Source organism: Macaca mulatta, chromosome 1 (assembly GCF_049350105.2).
Source record: "Macaca mulatta isolate MMU2019108-1 chromosome 1, T2T-MMU8v2.0, whole genome shotgun sequence".
NCBI classification, from domain to species: domain Eukaryota; kingdom Metazoa; phylum Chordata; class Mammalia; order Primates; family Cercopithecidae; genus Macaca; species Macaca mulatta.
In genome coordinates this window covers 166971240-166993329 of record NC_133406.1, presented here as the reverse complement: position 1 = coordinate 166993329, position 22090 = coordinate 166971240, and positions in this window count along the sequence as shown.

Here is a 22090-nt window from a genome sequence, read left to right as displayed (position 1 = left end):
AATGAATGACTGACTTGCTTCTACAAGGAGTATATGGAAAAGAAAAAAAAAATAGCAACATCATAGTGGAGAAACCTGGCAGATATCACCTTAACCATGGGATCAAGGTTACAATGACCAGTAATAAGTCATGTTGATATCATAACTTTCGATGTGATGCGATAAAAAGGGCATTTCTCCTCTACAGTAATATTAAAAATCCTTAATCCCAGTTTGATCACGAGAAAACATCAAACTCAAATTGAATGATGTTCTATAAAATACCCAACCACAACTCTTCAAAAGTGTCAATGTTACGAAGGACAAGTTAGGACTGAGAAACTTTCACAGATATGAAGGAAACTAAGAAGAAATTATGACCAACTGCAATGTGGTATCCTGGATTGTATGCTGGGACATAAAAAGGACGTTAGTGAAGAAAAAGTGAAGAACTGCAATCTGAATAAATATGTAATGTGGTTAATAGCATTGTTATGGTATTATCTTTCTAGTTTTGATAAATGTATTATAGCTATGTGAGATGGAAGCTGTGGTGTATGGAAATTGTATAATCTTTGCAAATCTTTAAAATTATTTTAAAATAACAATTTAAAATTTAAGTCATTGAGCTTGTTTTCTTTTTATAGCTTCTACTCATATGCCTAGCACTGATTCATACTTTCAATATTAGTCATTTTCGATAACTCAAAATCGATATATCTGTTAAGACACATAGGGGATATTAACTTTTCTTCTATCTTATATGCCATTGATAATATATGATGACCAATAGTGCCATTTGACAGAAGAATTCTGCCAACAGCTAATTATGTTTTCCTTCTGAGCAAATGTTTTCTCTCTGTTTATTTGTCTGGTTTTCCAAGAGTCTTGACAGTTTATCTTATATCAGTTAATGCTACATATGAAGAGCAGGTGTGAATAATTCCTACATAGTTAGATCTTTCTTCTGTGTACACTGACAAAACTCTTTTTTTTTTCTTGTAACTAGAAAGTACTGATTTGTAATTTTGGAGAGAAAAGTAAAATAATTTGGCTTACAAGAGAGATTAGTATGCTTAATTAGAAATGCCTGGCAATCTGTGATGATTTAGCACGATTTTTAGAAAAGTTCCAGAAAAAAACAATATAATTTGATTGGAACAAACTAATCACTGCTCCAAATATATACATACATACATACATACATATATATATATATGCAAAAGTTTATCTTTCTGATATTTATATAAATGCACTAAACTTTGCGATTCTCTTACCTAGCACAAACAGACTTACATTATATATGTTTAGTGCGGCCCTGTTCGCCATGATTACAATTTGATTCTGCACTTTCACTTTCACACTTTCACTTTCTCAGTGAACCACTTTTAAACTATATATACATCATTGTGAATTTGTGCTTATATTAGTTTTCTATTGCTGTGTAACAAATTAGGACCAATTTAAGGGCTTTAAAATACCCACAATTATTTCAGTTTCCGTGGGTCAGGAGTTAGGACACAATTTGTCTGAGTCTTTTATTCAGGGTCCCACAAAGTTTCAATTAAGATATTAGCTGGGCTGCATTTTCATCTGGAGGTTAGACTGGGAGTAATCTGTTTCAAACTTACTCAGATTGTTGACAGAATCTGTTTTCTTGTTACTGTATGACCAAGGGCTCTAGTTTTCTGTGATCTGCAGATTGTTCTGAGTTCCCACAGGTATCTACAGTTCTGAGACTTTCCACAGTTCCTTGCCACACAGATTTCTCAAACACAGTCACTTTCTTTATTAAGCTTGCAAGTAGAGACTTATATAAGAGAAGTCTTATATAAGGTCACTTAAACACGGGAGTGACATCCTATCACCTTTGCCATATTATACTGGTTAAGTCCAAGTCATAGTCCCCATTCATACTCAAGAGTATGTGATTGCATAAATGCATAAACACCAGGAGATAGGGATCATTGGGAATCACCATAAGACCTGTGGCTACAGTGATGGAATAGAATAAATACCACAAAATGTAAATTTAATAAATGAAACTATTAAAACACAAAGTCTATAAAATTATGTTCATAGGGAATTATTTTGCCCTACCAACTAAATATTAGCTTAAAGTTTTTTTAAAACAGTGCCAACTTTCATAAATTTAATGATTATTTAATAACATAATAAAAATATATGTATAATTATAAATAAATTCATGTATCTTATGTATCTCATGCAAGTTTATTTCTCTCTAAAGCCACAAAATGCTTGCCAGCCATTTAATATGTCACTTGAGACCACCAGTATTCAGCAGACTATTCTTTAAGAAACAGCACCTTGAGTATAGATCTTTTCTTAGAAAACAGTTCATGTTATCTCATCAAGGTAAAATGTGGATTTGGGGCATTTCCCGCACTCTAATTGCAAAGTGCTCTTTTGATATATACATTTTTCTCTTTAATAGATTACTGTGGAGCAATATTACAGTCAATGTGAAAATTATAGTGAAACTGTTACAACAAGCAACACCTCACTGTCTTCTGGTAAAACAATTTATGTGCTAGGGTGAACACGTAACATTGTTTGATGCATTGGAGCTTCAGCTAAATTGTGAAAATGTAAAGAGGTGAATAAGACAATACCCCAGAATTTCTGGCTATTTAAAGTATGTGCTATAAAAGTGTGCCTTAACACTGTTTATGTAAAAGATGGATAAGAAGTTATCTTCCCCCAAAAGATAATCGTTTATTTTGAAGATGATTTGAAGAAGGTTTATTTAAATCAATTGCAAGGAGAAAATATCATTTTAAGTACAGCTTCAAAAGCAAGGAAAGAATATATGACACTTGTAGTTCTTTTGCTAAAGACCTGTTATTTTTGTGCTAACTGGCCCATTTCAAATACAGACATTCAGTCAGCTGGAGTACATTCTATTGTCTTCACGTTATTTCATTTTCTTGGCCTACAAAGCCCAAGTATGCTATTAAGCTGCAGAAAAAATAGATACAAAAAGTATTAAAAATATAAATGGAGTCCTTCAAATACGGCACTATAATAAGTAAGTAATATGTCTCATTTTATAGTCCTGGATGAAGCACAAAACGTGATTACAGGCACAGATTTATGAAATGTTGCGGGAAGTTTTTTTGTAAGTTTTTAAGGTATAGTTTTTCATTTGCCTTGAATTAACTACTATTTCAGATGGTGAAACTAACACAAAACACATTATTTTATTTCTATAGCTTAACTTTTAAATAGTATAAAAGTGTATTCCTCTGAAATACATGTTTGCTTTGTTTGTATCCACAACATTATCAAGACATTGATAACTTCTCTAGATATGCTTAAATTGCATCATATAAAGACTGTGTTTATTTACTTATTCTTTTACTTTTGCTCACATTCAATAGCTATACACAGTAAATCTCATCTGTGGCAGAAAGTAGGAAAATTATACATTAATGCTACATAATGGATTTATAGTTAAATTTCACAAAAGCATAGTCTTTCACTGTTAGCTTTCCCTTTAGCAATATTTCCCTGTGATTAAGTTAGAGATCAGATAACCTCCTTATGATGTATATGCCCAACAGCAATATAAAACTCAATATCTGCTGCATTATTTTATAGACTTACTCAATTTTACATGTAAAATGAATACAAAATCAATAGATAAACCAAATGTGAAATATAAAACGTGCATTTATCACTTGCAAATATGAATGAAAAGAACAAAACAAATAGAACAAAATTTGTGATGACAATATAAGAATATGGAGAATAGATAAATCTACAACTTTATATCTTTTATATGTTAGATGGGCTTTGTTAAACCACCGATCTTCTGAAATGGGAAGTGTGCATTGTATAATCATCTTCATTAATATTCATTCCAAGTGCAGGCTAGGTATCACATTCATTTATTTATTTATTTATTTATTTTTCCTGAAAACTTCAGCATTACATCATACTAATAAAATCAAGGAATTAGTACAACTAAAGTTACATCTGGCTGATTTTCTTAGTTTATGGGATATTAACGTGGTTGCAGTTTATGATAGATTTGAAAGTGATTAATTAGCCACTGAAAAATTGACTTTCTACTCATGTTAGATATCATTATTGGGTTTTTTTCCCAAGATGGCCGATTAGAGGTTTTTAGCATGCCTCAGCCACTTAGAAATAGCTTCATAGTGCATAAAGATCAACTCTGTTAGCTTTAATCCAATGAGGAAAACGGGAATCCACTGCAATAATGAATGATATTCTAGGTCTCAAAGAGAAAAGGCAGGCAAATAGCTCCCATGATGGCATCCTACTGATAAAAGTGAGTAAAACCCCAGTACATGAGACAGACGGAGAGCCTCCCTCTATGACTTACCTTTCCACTGGGGATTAGAGCAAACCAAACTGAGGGAGAGCACTTTGTTTTTCCCAAGCCCTAGAGCTAACATGGAGAAGTTTGGAGATGCAGTGAGCGAAAGGCAACAGGAAAAGCTGCAAGTATTTTCCCAGAACTGGGACAGACAGAAGGATGCCATTTCTTTTTTTTTTTTTTTGAACACAGAGTCTTGCTCTGTTGCCCAGCCTGGAGTGCAGTGGCAAGATCTTGGCTTACTGCAAGCTCTGCCTCCTGGGTTCACACCATTCTCCTGCCTCAGCCTCCTGAGTAGCTGGGACAACAGGCGCCCACCACCACGCATGGCTAATTTTTTGTATTTTTGTTTAATAGACATGGGGTTTCATCATGTTAGCCAGGGTGGTCCTTGATCTCCTGACCTCAGATTACAGGCATGAGCCACCGCACCTGGCCAAGGATGCCATTTTTAATCCAGGCTCATACAAAATTAGCCAGTCTCTGGTCTGCAGCATGACAGCACGGACATTTTAGTCTTTGTGCAGAGACCGGAGCACCTGCTCTGGAGTAGAATAGAGGCCTCCACAGCTAGAACTATGGAAAGTGCCTCAGCAGCAGGAGCTGGAATTGTAATTTCCCCTGTCATTGGCCTGAGGCAGGAGAAGAGCTGCTACAGTTACAGTATCTCCTATATGTAGGAGATACTGCATGTTTGGCCCTGCCAAACAGCCAGGGCCAGTTTGGCAACTTGGAACTGGTCTGCCTGTGTCACTTCTTTGTGCCCCAGCTGGCTTCCCTGAAATCACAGTGCAGGGACTAGCAACCAGAATACCCACACCATTCCTGTGCAGAGATCCTGTGCAAGGAGTTCTCTCCATTTCGTGTCTAAGCAGATTCTCCAGACACTTGGAACACCCACTTGCCTTGTTCAGCAGCCTGAGCCACACCACCATTTCTGGACATAAATCATGGAACAGTGAGAGCATCTCCACTTCTTGCCCAGGCAGATCTCCAGACATGTGGAGCACCCACTCACTTGGATCAGCAGCCTGAACTGCCCCACCTTTCCTGTGCAGAAATTTGGGTGCACTGGGTCCCTCTCTGCTTCCCAGTCAGGCAGATCTCCAGGCCTTCAGAACAACTGCTTGTTGCCTAGTTCTGTAGTCTGAATCACCTAACCCCTCCTCTGCAGAGGTGTTGGTTCAAAGGGGCCCTCTCTGTTCCATGCCCAGGTAGTTCTCCAGGCATTCAGAGCACCTTCTTGTCTGGAACAGCAACTGGAGCCAGCCTACCCATCCTGTGCAGAGATTTATCAAGCATAATTAAAAAAAAAAAAAAAAATCAGAGCTTGAAGGCTAGTCTTTCCAACTAACACAGTCAAACAAAAATAAAGAAAAAAAATTAATAAATCAAAATATTTTCAAGAAATATGGGGTTATGTAAAGCGACCAAACCTATATAAATAATTGGCATTCCTGAGGGAGACAGAGAAAAATAAAATAACTTACAAATAATATTTAAGGGAATAATTCAACAAAATGTCCCTGATCGTGCCAGAGAGGTAGGCAAACAGATATGAGAAATACAGAGAACACTTGTGAGATACTCTGCAAAACAAACATCACCAAGGCATGTAGTCACCAGACTGTCCAAGGTTAATGTTAAAAAAAATTCTTAAAGGATGCTAGAGAAAAAAGCCAGGTAACGTACAAAAGGAACTCCCTCAAACTAACAGTGGACTTCTCAGCAGAAACCGTAAAACACAGGGGAGATTGGCGGCCTATTTTCAGCATTATTAAAGAAAATAAGTTACAACCAAGAATTTCATATCCCACCAAAGTAAGTTTCATAAGCAAAAGAGAAATACAATATTTTGCAGAAAAGCAAGTGCTAAAAAAATTCATTACCACTAGATCAATCTTGCAAGATATCCTTAAGGGGGTTCTAAACATGGAAATAAAAGAATGATATCTGCTACCACAAAAACATACTTAAGTACCTTGCCCACAGACCTTATTAAGCAACCACATAACAGACAATAAGCAACCAGCTAACAACTTAATGATATGATCTAAACCTCATGAATCAATATTAACCTTGAGTATAAATGGTCTAGACAGTCCAATTAAAAGGCAAGCAGTGGTAAGTTGGGAGAGAAACAAACAAACAAACAAACAAACAGAAAACAAGACCCAGCTGTCTGCTGTCTTCAAGAGACCCATCTCATGTGTAACAACATCCATTGGCTCAAAGAGGTTTAAGAAAGATCTATAATGCAAATAGAACACAAAAGAGAGCAGGCATAACTATTTTTGTATCATATAAAACAGACTTTAAACCAATAATAAAGGACAAAGAAGAGCTTTACATAATGATAAAGAATTCGATTCAACAAGAAGACTTAACTATCCTAAATATGCACACACCCAACTTTGGAGCACCCAGATGCATAAAACAAGTATTTCTAGACCTACAAAAAGAGTTAGACAGCCACACAATAATAGTGGGGGATTTCAACACCCTACTGACAGCGTTAATCAGATCATCAAGGCAGAAATCTAACAAATAAATTCTGGACATAAATTTGACACTTCACCAATTGGATGTAACAGACAACTACAGAATACTCCACCCATCAACCGCAGAATATACATCATTCTCACCTGCACAAAGAATTGGCTCCAGGATTGATCATATGCTCAGCTATAAAACAATTCTCAATAAATTTTTAAAAAGTCATGGTGGAATAAAAATGGAAATCAATATCAATAATATCTCTCAAAACCACACAATTATATAGAAATTAAACAATTTGCTTCTGAGTGACTTTTGAGTAAACAACAAAATGAAGGCAGAAATCAAAGAAATTCTTTGAAAGAAATAAAAACATACACCACATCCGAAAATCACTGTGATGCAGCCAGAGCAATGTTAAGAGGAAAGATTATAATGTTAAATGCCCATGTCAAAAAGTTAGAAAGATTTTAAATTAACAATTTAACATGACCCCTAAAGGAAATAGAAAAATAAGAAAACACTAACCACAAATTTATCAAGAGAAAGTAAGTAACTAAAATTGGAGCAGAACTGATTGAAACAGACTCAATAATCCATACAAAGAGTCAAAGAAAGGTTGACCACCAGCTAAATTAACAAAGAAAAAAAGAGAGATAATCCAAATAACCATAATCAGAAAAGACAAAGGTGGCATTATAACAAATGTGCAGGCAAAAACTGGAAGTATTCCACTTGAAAGCCACAACAAGACGAGGATGCCCGATCTCATCACTCATATTCAAGATAGTACTGGAAGTCCTAACCAGAGCAATCAGGCAAGAGAAAAAAATAAAAGGCATCCAAGAGAGGAAGTCAAACTATCTCTCTTTGCTGATAATATGCGTCTATACCTAAAAAACCCGAAAGACTGCATCAAAAAGTTCCTGGAACTAATAAACTTCAATAAAGTTTCACGATACAAAATTAGTGTACAAAAATCAGTAGCATTTTTATATACCAGTATTTTCAAGCTGAGAGCCCAATCAAGAACACAATCTCATTTATAATAACCTCAAAACAAACAAACAAACAAACAAGAAACCTAGGAATACATTTAAACCAAAAAGGTAAAGGTTCTCTACAAGGAAATCTACAAAACCTTGCTCAAAGACATTATCAATGACACAAACAAATGGAAAAGCATTCCATGCTTATGGATTGGAAGAACCAATATAACATGGTCATACTGCCCAAAGCAATCTACAGATTCAACATGATTCCTATCAAACTACTAAATTCACTTTTCACATAACTAGAAAAAAAAAAACTATTATAAAATTCATATGGAACTGAAAAAGATTCCAGGTAGCTATCTTAAGCTAAAAGAACAAAGCTAGAGTCATCACATTACTTCACTTCAAGCTATAGTATAAGACTATAGTAACGAAAACAGCATGGTACTGATACAAAAACAGATACATAAACCAATACATAAATCAGAATACAGAATCCAGAAATAAAGCTGCACACCTACAGCCATCTGATCTTTAAGAAAGTCGGCAAAAATAAGCAATGGTAATGGACTCCTTATTCAATGAACAGTACTGGGATAGTTGGTTAGCCATATGCAGAAGACTAAAAATAAACCCCTACCTTTCACTATATATAAAAAAAAAAGTACAAGATGGATTAAGATTTAAATGTAAGACCTCAAAGTATAAGAATCCTAGAAAAAGGAAACACCATCCTGGACATGGACCTTGGGAAAGAATTTATAACTAGGTCCTCAAAAGCAATTGCAACAAAACCAAAATTGACAAGTGGGACCTAATTAAAATAAAGAGTTTCTGCACCAGAAAAGAAACTATGAACAGAGTAAACAGCCAGCCCACAGACTGGAAGAAAATATTCAAAAACTACGCATCTGACAAAGGTCTAAATCCAGAATCTACAAGGGACTTAAACAAATGTACAAGCAGAAAACAAGTCACCCCATTAAAAAATGAGCAAAAGACATGAACAGAATCTTGTCTAAAGAAGATATACAAGTGCCTAACAAACATGAAGAAAGCTCAACAATACTAACCATCAGAGAAACGCAAATGGAAACTATAAGATAGCATCTCACACCAGTTTGAATGGTTATTATTGAAAAATTGAAAAACAACAGACACAGATGAGGCTGTGGAGAAAAAAGAATACTTATACACTTTTGGTGAAAATGTAAATTAGTTCAGCCATTGTGGAAAGCAGTTTGGAGAGTTCTCAAATAACTTAAAATAGAACTACCATTAGAACCAGCAATTCCAATTCTGGGTATATATCAAAAAAAATAAATTATTTTACAAAAAGACACATGCATAGGTATGTCTACTGCAGTACTATTCACAGTAGCAAAGATATGGAATCAATGGTGGATTGGATAAAGAAAATGTGGTGTATATATATATTGAATACTATACAGCCATAAAAACTAGTGAAATAATGCCCTTATATGCACATACACCATATAATACTACACAGCTATAAAAACTAATGAAATCACGCTACAGTACACAGCCAAAAAAACTAATGAAATCATGGCATTATCCTAAGTGGATTCATGCCAGAACAGAAAATCAAATATCAAATGTTCTCACTTATAAGTGGGAGCTAAACAATGGTTACTTCATGGAGATAAAGATGGCAATAAATTCAGGGGACTCCTGAAGAATAGAGGAAGAGAGGGGGCTAAGGATTAAAAAAAGTATTGGCTACTATGCTCACTAACTGGGTATGAGATCATTTATACCCTAAACCTAAAAATCACATGATATACCCACTTAACAAACCTGTACCCCCTGAATCTAAAATAAATTTAAAATTATGTTTTAAATTTATAAGAATTTGAGATAATGGATATGTTAATTAGCTTGACTTAATTATTCCATATTGCAGTAATAAGTCACAACACCACTTTGTACCCCATTAAAATATACAATTATAAGCCGTCAATTTACAGTAAAATAATAAACAAATAAAATTATGATTATTTAATGCAAAGCTGATAAAGTTATGACACAAATGAAATGTACACTAGTAATATTCACACTAGGCACTCAATAAATATGTGTTGAATGAATGAATAAATGAATATTTAAAAATTAAAAAATAAGATATCATTATTATCACTTTCAAACAACATCACTTCATGTTGGTTGTGACATTTAGGGATGGAAGCAACTGTAAACTGTTTTAGTAATATCTAATATAAATGTTTCAATTGAATCAGAATTGTGTTAAGAACTCTGGTTATTTTCTAAAATTTATTAAATCACATACAAGGTGACTCTATAGCTTTTAGAAAAATAAAGCTTTCTGAAAGCCCTATTTGCTTTGGATCTTCTGAAGCTGGGCAAGGTTGGAATCTGTGTTACACATACAAAAATCAAATACAAACTTGGAAAAATTAATTTGTTCTGCTTTCAGGACATATTTAGTAAAAATTTACATTGAGATTTGCCAAGTTGAAACTTGCAAATTTAAAACTCTTATTTCCTCCCCCTCCTTGGCAAATTAGACAGTGATGAGTAAATACATTCTTGAACATCACATACTTTTTATCCTTTTGGGAACTTTCTACTTCCTCTCTTATTTGTACACAGTAATTCTTTTCCAGTTTTGACAGCATTGGCTGATTATGTTAACATTTACTTTAATTTTCCAATCAAGAATAGTATGTATTAAATCTGTTTATTTTTATCTTATTTCTTCTAAGTAGACTTAGCTTACCCTGTAGGAAGTCAGACATTAACCACACTTCTCTTTCTTAGCAGCATAATTTTCAGATAAGCCTTCAGAAGCAAAGATAAATGAGTATTAATATATGCTGTAATAATACCTTGCAGACAGATCTAAGTTATGCAATTTGAAAATTAATAAAGAAATATTTTTCAGTTCTCAAAATCAGAAATGAAAAAACATAAATTCTCCATTTTTGGTATTTCTAGAAGAAGGTTGTCATCTATTGATTCTGAGTACTTTGCCATTTACCTTCCTGGAAGCATTTGGTAAAGAAATTGTTTAGCAAACTTTGTGCTGGGATCTTTGCTAGGTGCTCTGCGCGTACTTTAAAAGATACTCTTTTGTACCTTCAAGGAGTATGCTGCCAGCAGAACAGACAAAAAGATTCACAATATTTTAAGTGCTAAGACTGGGATAAGCACTGGGTGTCTGGAAAACAGGACCCTCTAGCCAAGGTGGAGTAGTATAGACCAGATGAAAATCCATCATTCTTTCAAAGGAGACACAACATTCCAAGTCTACTAAAGAGAGAGTTCTGCCCATCCTCACTTTTCCCCATCTTCAGTTCTCTTTCTCCTTCCATTTAAAGAATAAAATTGTCATTTGGTATAAAATCATTACACAGATGTTGAAGCAGGGCTGTGCTGTATTCTGAGATTCTCAGCAGTGTAAAGAAAATGTTTTATGAAATTCAAGGTAAGTGCTTGAGCTTTACCTACAGGGTACTGTATTTGTTCTTGCGCTCTATTTCCTAGATGAGACGGAGAACGTGAAAGGGTGGTTATTCACCCCAGGTCCATCAGATTCACACTAAAGGCATGCCCAAGTGTTGGGAAATCATGACAGATGGCAGAGGCTGTAGTAATCAATATGGCCTTCTTACTTGAGTATGAGCAAGTAACAGGATGTAACAGATACAAATGGACATTGACTGGACTTACAAATCTATCTCCAAATTTGAAGATAAATTAAGAGAATAAATGATGTTCCAAGGAAGAAGAACACTGAAGCAAAAAAGATAAAAGAACACTACTAGGAAATCTCTGTGCAAGAAAGTATTTGTTTATAATCTTGCATTCAAAAAATGTAATTTTATAAGAGTCCAATTAACTATCCTGGAAAAATAATGCTGGAAAAAATAAGTTTTCCAAAAATCATTGATAGTTTGAAGATAGAAGAGTATTGAAATAAGTATGCAATGGAAGATCATAGAAAAGCAGAAAATTCAACAAACCTAAAATGCAATAGTGTAATTTAACATAATATGTATTTTAATGCAATATGCAGTTTACATATAAGATGCAGAATAGCATTAGAAAGAAAATGAGAGAGAGATGATGAGCAAACAAGAAACTCTGTCAAAATTAAAAGAGAAGAAACAAAAAGACAAGAAAGAAAATAAAAGTATAAGAAAGAAAGTGATAAATAACAAGAGAATGTAAAGCCAACCTAAGAATGCTCAGTAGCTGACGAAGAAAATAGAAAAAGAGATTTAAAATTAAGTGATGGTGATGAAGAGGTGAAGAGGGAAGATAAAGATGGTGACACCAATAATAAAATTACTTTGTTAAGACAAGTCCTAAATGCAGGCAAAATTATTCAATACTTAGAAAACTTCATATTTCTAGAAACTCTGAGAAAGCTAAGAAAAAGTCCAACTCTCTAATGCTTATTTTTTAATATAAAAATGTGGATTTATAAACACAAAATATGAGAATTATGAGAGAGGAAATCTAGGGAAAATGTATATGTATCCAGATGAATACACAATACAAGTTGTTATTTTGCTTTTAACTTTGGTACCTACACAAATATGTTGACTTCAACACATTCACTTCAATAACTTTAAGAAAATCGAAAATCACTACAGGAGTTAAAAACCGGATTTCTATCTCTAAAAATCACTATAAAATCTGATTTATTGTCAAGTTCCCAAGGAAATGACCAGCATATACATAAAAAAGTTAAAAATCGGAATAACTGCTGAAAAAAACGTTTTGTTCTGTTTTTTTGTTTGTTTGTTTTTGTTTTGTTTTGTTTTATTTTTTAGATAAAAATTGATAGGATCTTATCGAAAAAGTGCAAAGGACTTGTTTTCACTCTCTCTCATATTTAAAAGACAAGAATGGCATGGGAGATGCACATAACAAAAACAAGACTTCACTGTCACAGCCAAGTTTGAAGAGTGAGGCTAGATCCTGAGGCAAGCTGATAAACATGCAGAGAGTTACATGTTTCAGAAATAGGTCACTGCATTAAAGGAATCCTTCAAAGAGAAACAATCTTCCTTGGAGGAGTCAGCTACAAACAATGGTCTATCAAAGAGCAGAATGGTGAAAGCACTCTGTTCTAGACCAGAATGTAGAGGTTAAAGACAGAGGAATAAAATAGATGTGAGTGTACACAGAGAGATAGATGACAGACACATGATAGATTAGAAAGATAGATAGGTGATACATAGATGATAGATAGATAGATAGATAGATAGATAGATAGATAGATAGATAGATAGTTTTGTATATATAATATTGTATTTATGTCTCTTTATATTTTATATAACTCCTCCCAAATTTTAAATGAACAATAAAAGAATCAGAGAGTAAAATGAAACATTTGGCCAACTAAGAATATCTCCTGCAAGTATATTTGCACATGTAGAGGAATATTTATGCACAAGAATGTAAATGGTAACCCTACTAATAATAGCAAATATCTGGAAACAATCTAGAAGCCTATAAAAAGAGGACTGATTATATAAATGGTGGTGCTTCTATACAATGAAATAGTGTGGCCCTTAGAGTAAAAATGAGTTAACTTAATAGTGCTGGAATATGTGTGATTAAGTTAAAAATGAAGCAAGATAGAGAATAATGCCAATGGTATGTCCTGCATGTTCATAAAGACCATATGTATATACATATATATTATATATATACACACATACATACATACATATATGTATATGCACAAACCATTTCTGTAATTGATAGTCTGTAATTTCGTACTAGTATTATGCCATATTACTTATGTAGAATTATAACTATGTTTGCCAGTTTAGAATGAATCCAGATTGAAGACTTTAGATTATTTGTTTTCTACTATAATTAATACCCTTTGACAAGGGCACAATTTTGTCCTTCCAGAGGGAATCCAAAGCTCAGGCTCTTCAAAAACAATTGGCCAAATGAACGTCGTTCACCAATTGTAACTTAACCATGCAGGCAATTGGGAACTGGGTTGGGGAATAGTGACCAACGCATGCCAGATGGAGTCGGGAGAATTGGCCACAGAGCTCCAGATACTAGAAATCCACTAGGACACACTACACACCAGGAGTAGTACGTTAAAATGTGATCTTGGATGAAGGAATGGAAAGAGGCTAAGTCCTTTTCAGTGACATAATTGTTACTAAAATAAAAGGGAATTTTAAATACTTGATTCATAGAGAAATTGGCTATATGACCCAGAAGCAACTGTAGGCAGCCAATGCCTCAAAAAAAGTGAGCAATATTTAAGCATTAGTTCTTGGTGCCTGCTTGAAATTATGTCAATGAGAGAAATATTATCAAGTCTTTTGTTGCAGACTGCTGGTTGCCATCCCAAATGTATTAGCCCCTCCTTCCATAATAATTAAATTTTAGTGGGGCATATGGCCACAACTAGTCAGTCTAACAATTCCTAGTCTCTTTTGCAACTTGATCTGGTGAAGTGAGTAAGTCCTTTCCAGTGGAATGAAAAAAGAAATAGTGAGTGAACAAGACATCTCAGATGCTCAAGAAAGTCCATTTTGCCCAGGACTCCATTTACCCCTTTCATGCAGTCTGGAGCACAGATGGTATTAAAGTAGCTTCCATCCTGTACACGTGGAAAATTATCTAGGAGATGGTAGAGAAAAAAGGTACAAAATTACCAAGACCCTGAATTCCTTCTGTAACAATATTCTGCAATAAAAATAAGAAATAAAATTATATTGCTCCACAAACACTATTTGGATTATTTTTGCAGCAATGTGGCCATTATCCTACCTATTATGTGGCCAATATCCTACCTTTATTCTAAATCAGGATACTGAGCCTCTGATACAGTGACCTGACTGAAGACAGAGGCAAATCAATTGTTACCTCCAGCTGTCTTGATTACATTTGTCCACATTCCTTCCAATATCCTTTTCTAGCTGACTTTAACTCAAATACTTTCATGTATCTGATATCCATTAGAATAACCACTTGTCTCAGGGTCAATTTCTTTTTTTTTCTATGCTAATAGTACTCTGCAAAAGGATTCTCTAGGAAAATGTATGAAATTGGATATTGCCTGGATTACAAAGATAAACTCAGGAAGACCAAAAAAAAAAAAAAAAAAGAAAAGAAAAAATAGCCTGAAAGCCTTTTATGGGTCCCTGTCTCTGAAACCACATACTCATTAAGTTTTGTTAAATTATGAACGCATTCATGTCATGAGAGCTATAAAAGGTGAATTAAAATAATGTGTGGCTGCATCTAGCACAGTATTAGACACTGAGAGAGTCTCAATAATCTTGTTACTCCCTTTGTCTTAGCCAATCTGATGGCAAAAATTTAACCCAATTATTATTATTTTTTTATACTGCAAATAAAACCAGTGTATCTTTATTGGAAAAAAGAGGAAATAAGGATATAAAACAACAGATTCTGTTGATTAATAATCTTTCTTAAAAATACAAACAACTCATAAGATGTGTTTGTTAGCACCTGTTTTGAATCAAGAATTGAGACAGTAGCCATGGGTACTGTATAAATTGATATCCAAGGTAACAAGGAATTAACTGCAATTGAATTTGAATATTTTTTCAGGAGATCTAGGGTTGGATTTGCATATTCAAAACTTATGTTACCCTAGCAACTGTTAAGTCATTTTTTACACATGGCTAGTATCATGTGATTGTATATATTAAGAATCTTTTAATAGTTTATAATTCACTAATAATATTTATAATCAAAATTGGGGACATATTAAGATGCTAATAATACAACATATTAATGTGAACACAGACAAAAGATAATATATGGTAAAATTCAATTTCTTTACTAATTTTTAAGTTCCAGGAAACATGTGCAGGATGTGCAGGTTAGTTACACAGGCATACGTGTGCCATGGTGGTTTGCTACACCTATCAAACCATCACCTAGATTTTAAGTCCCATATGCATTAACTATTTGTCCTCACGACCTACCTCCCTCCACCCTCGCAGCAACAGGGCCCAGTGTTTATTGTTCCCCTCCTTGTGTCTATGTGTTCTCATTGCTCAGCTCCCACTTATGAATAAGAACATGTGGTGTTTGGTTTTCTGTTCCTGTGTTAGTTTGCTGAACATGATGGCTTCTAGCTTCATCCATGTCCCTGCAAAGGACATGATCTCATTCCTTTTTATGGCTGCATAGTATTCCATAGTATATATGTACCACATTTTCTTTATTCAGTCTCTCATTGGTGGGTATTTGATTTGGTTCCATGTTTTGCTATTATGAATAGTGCTGCAATAAACATATGTGTGCATGTATCTTTATAATAGAATGATTTAAATTCCTTTGGGTATATACTCAGTAATGGGATTGCTGGGTCAAATGGTATTTCCCATTCTAGATCCTTGAGGAATCGCCACACTGTCTTCCACAATGTTTGAACTAATTTACATTCCCACTAACAAAGTGAAAGTGTTCTTATTTCTCCACAGCCTTCCAGCATCTATTGTTTCTTGACTTTTTAATAATCACCATTCTGACTGGCATAAGATGGCATCTCATTGTAGTTTTGATTTTCATTTCTGTAATGATCAGTGATGTTGAGCTTTTTTGTGTATGTTTGCTGCATAAATGTCTTCTTTTGAAAAGTGTCTGTTCATATCTGTTGACCACTTTTTGATAGAGTTGTTTGTTTTCTTCTTGTAAATTTGTTTAAGTTCTTTGTAAATTCTGGATATTAGACCTTTGTCAGATGTGTAGATTATTTTGCAGGATAAAGAACATTAGCAAATTCCAAGTTGAAGATAGATTAGGCGTAAGAATAAACAGTATCTTTTTAAAATTTTGCAACTTTCTGACAAGTTTCTTTAACTTACTACTCTACACAAACTGTCCTAATCTGGAAAATCTTTAAAATCTTTTCTACTTTTAGTACATCAAAGGAGTCTTTTATTCATCACGTGTGTGTATTTATTAGTGCAGTTCTCACTGCGTAACACTTCTCACTGTGATCTGTCTAGATATTTCTAAGACTAGTCTTTGGTACTTCTTTGAATCTATCTTGTGATATTTGCACATAAAAGTATGAAATATTGAGTGCCAGGCAGTGTGGCAGTCATTTGGTAAGTATTATTACTATGTTTTACCAAGTCTTCTGATGATTAAACTGAGTCATCTAAGAAACCAACGGCACAAGCCCTGTAAAGAGTGGAGCCAGAATTTTAGACCAGGTTATTTTGATTACAACAGATTTTCCTATATAGCATGTCACTGACTTAAAGAAAATGTTTCGTAAGTCCAAGTCAGAGGAATGATACTCAGCTTGAAAGTTGCAAATGGAAATCAATCATGTACTTTCCTATAATTCTACTTATCAATGACATAAAATAATTTGAAATATGTACACTGACTAGTTTTGTGTTATAGTTGAAGTACACTGATGAAGTCTCTGTCATCCTGAGATTTTATTCTTATAAGGGAAACAGTACAAAAATAATAGATGGATTTAAAAAGTGGTTACTGTCAGGAAAATAATAAAATAGTAACATGACAGAAAGTAATGGAGGCTGCGTTACTCAAAAGAGGCCCTGGTACAGACCCAAAAAGAGGGTTCTTAGATCTCATGCAAGAAAGAATTAGAGGCAAATCCATAGAGTCAAGTGGAAGCAAGCCTATTAAGAAAATAAATAAATAAAGAATGACTACTCCATAGGCAGAGCAGCCCCGAGGGCTGCTGGTTGCCCATTTTTACGGTTAGTTCTTGATTATAGGCTAAATGAGGGGTGAATTATTCATGAGTTTTCTGGGAAAGGGGTGGGCAATTCCTGGAACTGAGGGAAGATTCCCCTTTTAGACCATATAGGGTAACTTCCTGACATTTTCTTGGCATTTGTAAACTGTCATGGTGCTGGTGGGAGTGTTTCTTAGCATGCTAATGCATTATAATTAGCATATAATGAGCAGTGAGGATGACCAGAGGTCAGTTTTGTTGCCATCTTGGTTTAGCAGCTTCTTTACTACAAACTGTTTTATCAGCAAGTTTTTTTGACCTATATTTTGTGCTGACCTCCTATCTCATCCTGTGACTTAGAATGCCTAACCTCCCGGGAATGCAGTCCAGCAGATTCTAGCCTTATTTTACCCAGCCCCCATTCAAGATGGAGTCGCTCTGGTTCAGATGCTTTTGACAGCTGCGGACTCTTTATTTTAGGCCTGAGAATCTTCTACGATATCTAAATAACGAGTAAACTCTAACTATGAAGTTATCTGGATGATGAGCTTTGCAAGCAGAAGGCACAGCAAGTGCAAATGACCTAACTAAGAGCAAGGTTGGAGAATTTCAGAAGCAAGCAAGGGACGTGTGCAACTGGAGAGTTCCATGTAAGAGTGAGCTAATATGTGTCAACGAATCCACTGAAAATAAATTTCTTTTTAAAATGGAGAGACTTTATTTGAGTAGACAGTTTGCAAACCAGGCAGATACAGTCTTCACAATGAAAATGAGGAATGCAAACTTGTTTGCTTGTGATTGGTCAAAGCAGGTCACAGTCTATTGGCTAGTCCAGGAGGCTAAATGATAATTTTCAGCCACTGTTTCAGGTGGCATAAACAGGACACAGCTATGAAAGTCCCAAAGTTATATGAGAATGTGGGTTTTGTGGGAACACATGGTTTGTGTGTGACCTTTAGTGAGTACATGACCATTGCTTCTATTCTGAATTTAGGCTCAAGGACTGACTCTTTCAGGGTTCACATACGACATGAGGTCCTGAGAGGAAGGCCGAAGCTAGATTACACAAGCCATAGCTAGGCTTGAATTTTATGCCAAACTCAGTACGAAATTACTGAAAGACTTTAAGCAGGGGATGACATGGGAGCATGTGTATTTTTAAAAAAGATTCTAGGAATGAGTAAAAAATTAGGTATGCAGGTAAGAAGAAAAGATCCAAAGCCCTATCAGTGAGGAGATTACATAATAGTCAAAACAAAACAATGATGGTAGGTAGAACCAAAATGGGGAAAGGGAAAAAACTACACGTATTTGGTGCTCTATTAGAAAGGTAAACCCCATCTTCACTAAAAATACAAAAATTAGCCGGGCATGGTGTTGGGCACCTGTAATCCCAGCTACATGGGAGACTGAGGCAGGACAATCACTGGAACCTGGGAGGCAGAGTTTGCAGTGAGCCAAGACCGTGCCATTGTACTCTAGCCTGGTGACAAGAGCGAAACTCCGTCACAAAAAAAAAAAAAAAAAAAAAAAACACACACTAAAACAAATCATTAGCACAGTTTCAAGTATATAGTGAACATTCAATAAAGGTAGATATTAGTGTTAATATTATGTTTACTTCAAACTGAAAAGTACCAATGGAATCAGTATTTTTGTTGGAATCATAATTGTCTCTCATTAAGTTGTCTCAAGTCTGTTAAAAACAAACAACAAGAGAAGTTTTATATCTGAGGTAAATAAAATGATGTAGTTTTATACCCGAGGTAAATATAACGATGTAGTTTTATACAAACCTTTATGGTGGTGTATATATGAGTAAGACAGCACGTATCTCTGGGTAACAAGAAAAATGTTAGAGAAACTTACAGGGAAGAGTTTTTCTGGGTAGTCCTGTAGAAAATGAGGTTTTAAAAAAGAGAGAAGTACATTCTGAATTGAAGGAACAGCATCAACAGGAAGACTACAGAGAAAAGTGCTTGATGGGCTTCCTGGATAGAGAATAGACCAATGTAATGAGTTCTGAGGGTCACTGAGAGAGGAGCAGAGGGGTGAGAGATAAGGTAGCCAGGACAGGGACCCTGTTCTGCCCATGTTTGTTCAGCTTCAAGGTAGGCTGAGGTAAGATTTGTAAAGGGCTTTGAAAGCCATGCTATGGAGTTAGGAGTTATTCCCACAGGCAATGCAGTGTCAGAGTAATCAGAGAGTTTTAAACATGATAAAATTGATGTTTTAAAAATATTACCCTTTTGGCTGTTGAAGCTTAAGTCAGAGTAAAAGCTACTAGAGCAGTAAAATGAGTTCAGAAACTACAGGAGGTTTTTTTACTTTTTTGGGGGGGGGATGAAGGTGGAAGTGGTATGTACTTGATAATTATTAAGCATATAGAGTTTTTGTCATGCTTTATTTCCCTCATAGTCAGTCATGGGCGAAGTCAAGGTCAAAAAAACAAGTCAGGGACGTAAACCCAACCCACAGCTTCGGATTCTCGGTTCAATACTTTATGCAGCTAAATAATGTGAAAATGTGCCTGGATGCTGCCTGATAGAGGGAAGGTTCCATTTTTATATGTAAAACTTACCTTTGTATGCACAAAATAAATTATAAGAGCTGTGCCACTTTAATCAATCTGTTTTGCTAGAGCTAGGCTCTGTAGCTATTAAAAGACTTCTACTTCCGGAGACTTCCTCATGCCATGGAGCTTAGTCATGCCTCCTTGAGCACATGGAGGCATGAATAAACTTTAAAAGAGAAAGAGGAATATGCCTTCACTGGTTTTGTAAACACAGCAGCCGATGTGTTTGCCTAAAGGGAGAGATCTGCCACTTTGTAAGTTAAGCCTAAGTGAATTGCAGGGCTTCTAGACAGATACTCAGGAAATACATCTGCAAAGTTTTAAAATAAAATCATTACCCTTTTTCCAGAGCACAAGATATATAGGGCAGCTGGCTATTTGGGAAAAAAAGGGTAGAAAGGTTCAAACGGCATGGTTTGTGTCTTTCAGGATCATCTGAGTCTGTGGAAGTGGCTTCATACAAAGATCTATTTTTCAAATGAGGAATCAAAATTAAAGTAATCAAAGTGCCATGCACGAGGTCAAATGGTTAAGTGGAAGACCTTCAGCTGCAACCCTGACCTCATGATGACACTTGCAGTGGGTTTTCCACCCTGCTACTTAACATGTTATGAAAACAGGGGCAGTGACTAAGCATGCTTTCACCCTGCCTTCTGATTGTGCAGCTACACCCAAGAATGATATCTTCACTGTGTGTTTCCCCTCCTTGCTTCCTTCTTTCCATGGAGAAATATATTCTTTATAATTTCAAACTAAGCTTTCCATTAATTTACCCATGCATGGACTCATTTATTCATCAAACGTTTATTAAGCATCTATAAGTTAAGCACAGTGACAAAATCTCCAAGGAGGTCATAATTGGGAGATAGAGGAAGATAGAAACATATTAAACATTTAATCATCAGGGAGTATGAACAGTATTTGAATTTTTTTAAAGAACAGGAGAAGCAAGAATGATTAACAATTATTCTTACCCTTTAAATTGCAGAAAACATACTGCTTAAGATTCTATTAAGCTCACAGGAAATAACCGGGCTGGCATATTTAGATTCATTTTCTAACTTTGACATAAATGAAATGAGATGTCCCCCCGAAACACCTGCTGGCCTGCCAAAGTTTGAAATTCTCATAATTTGAGACATTAAGTTATTAGACAACAAAGGCAGCAACAATTGAAAATGAGTGAATCCCAGTTAAAATCACATTAATTCACTAGCAGGATTCATTTACTTAGATTAAATTGTTGATAGAAAAGACTCTTCAAACATTGATTATGAAAAAGGGACCTCGGTGAGCATTTGGACTGTCAGTAGATTCATCTTCAACACTTTTCTCTAATGTCTTAAAAAGAAGTTCTCAATAGTTTGCTGCAATAGAAGCATGACAAAGGATCTTTGAAACAAATCAGTTTTTAGAAACCCGTCCCTCTCAAGAGACAGGAAAAAATGAGGTGCTTATCCTTTCCCTCAACCTATACAAGGACAAATGATCAATAAAATAAACTACTTAAATTCAAAAGTCTACTCACTTCCTAAAAACAGGGTAATTAAGGCATTTCAATTTTTATACAAAGAATTTGCCATGGCCTGATACCATAAAAGCTTGAAGTCATAAATAAGTTACTATTTACCTGTGAGAGGGACTTCAGAAGTGCACAAGAATTTCAAGTTCTTTTCAACGCTACTTTCTTCTGATTCTTTCCGGTTAAAATGAAGTAAACAAAGAACAATATCTAGGCAAAAGGGAAAAGTATTTGTTTTCAATCTAATATACTAAATAATACATTTAGTTTTATGGATGACTTCTCTGTTGAATTAAAAATATTATTACACTTTTTCTTAAAATCTTGAAAGTTTCTGTTAATTTTTTGTGCATGCCACCTTCTTCAAAGCTTGCTATTTTTTTTTTTTTTTTTTTTTTGAGACAGAGTCGCTCTGTCGCCCGGGCTGGAGTGCAGT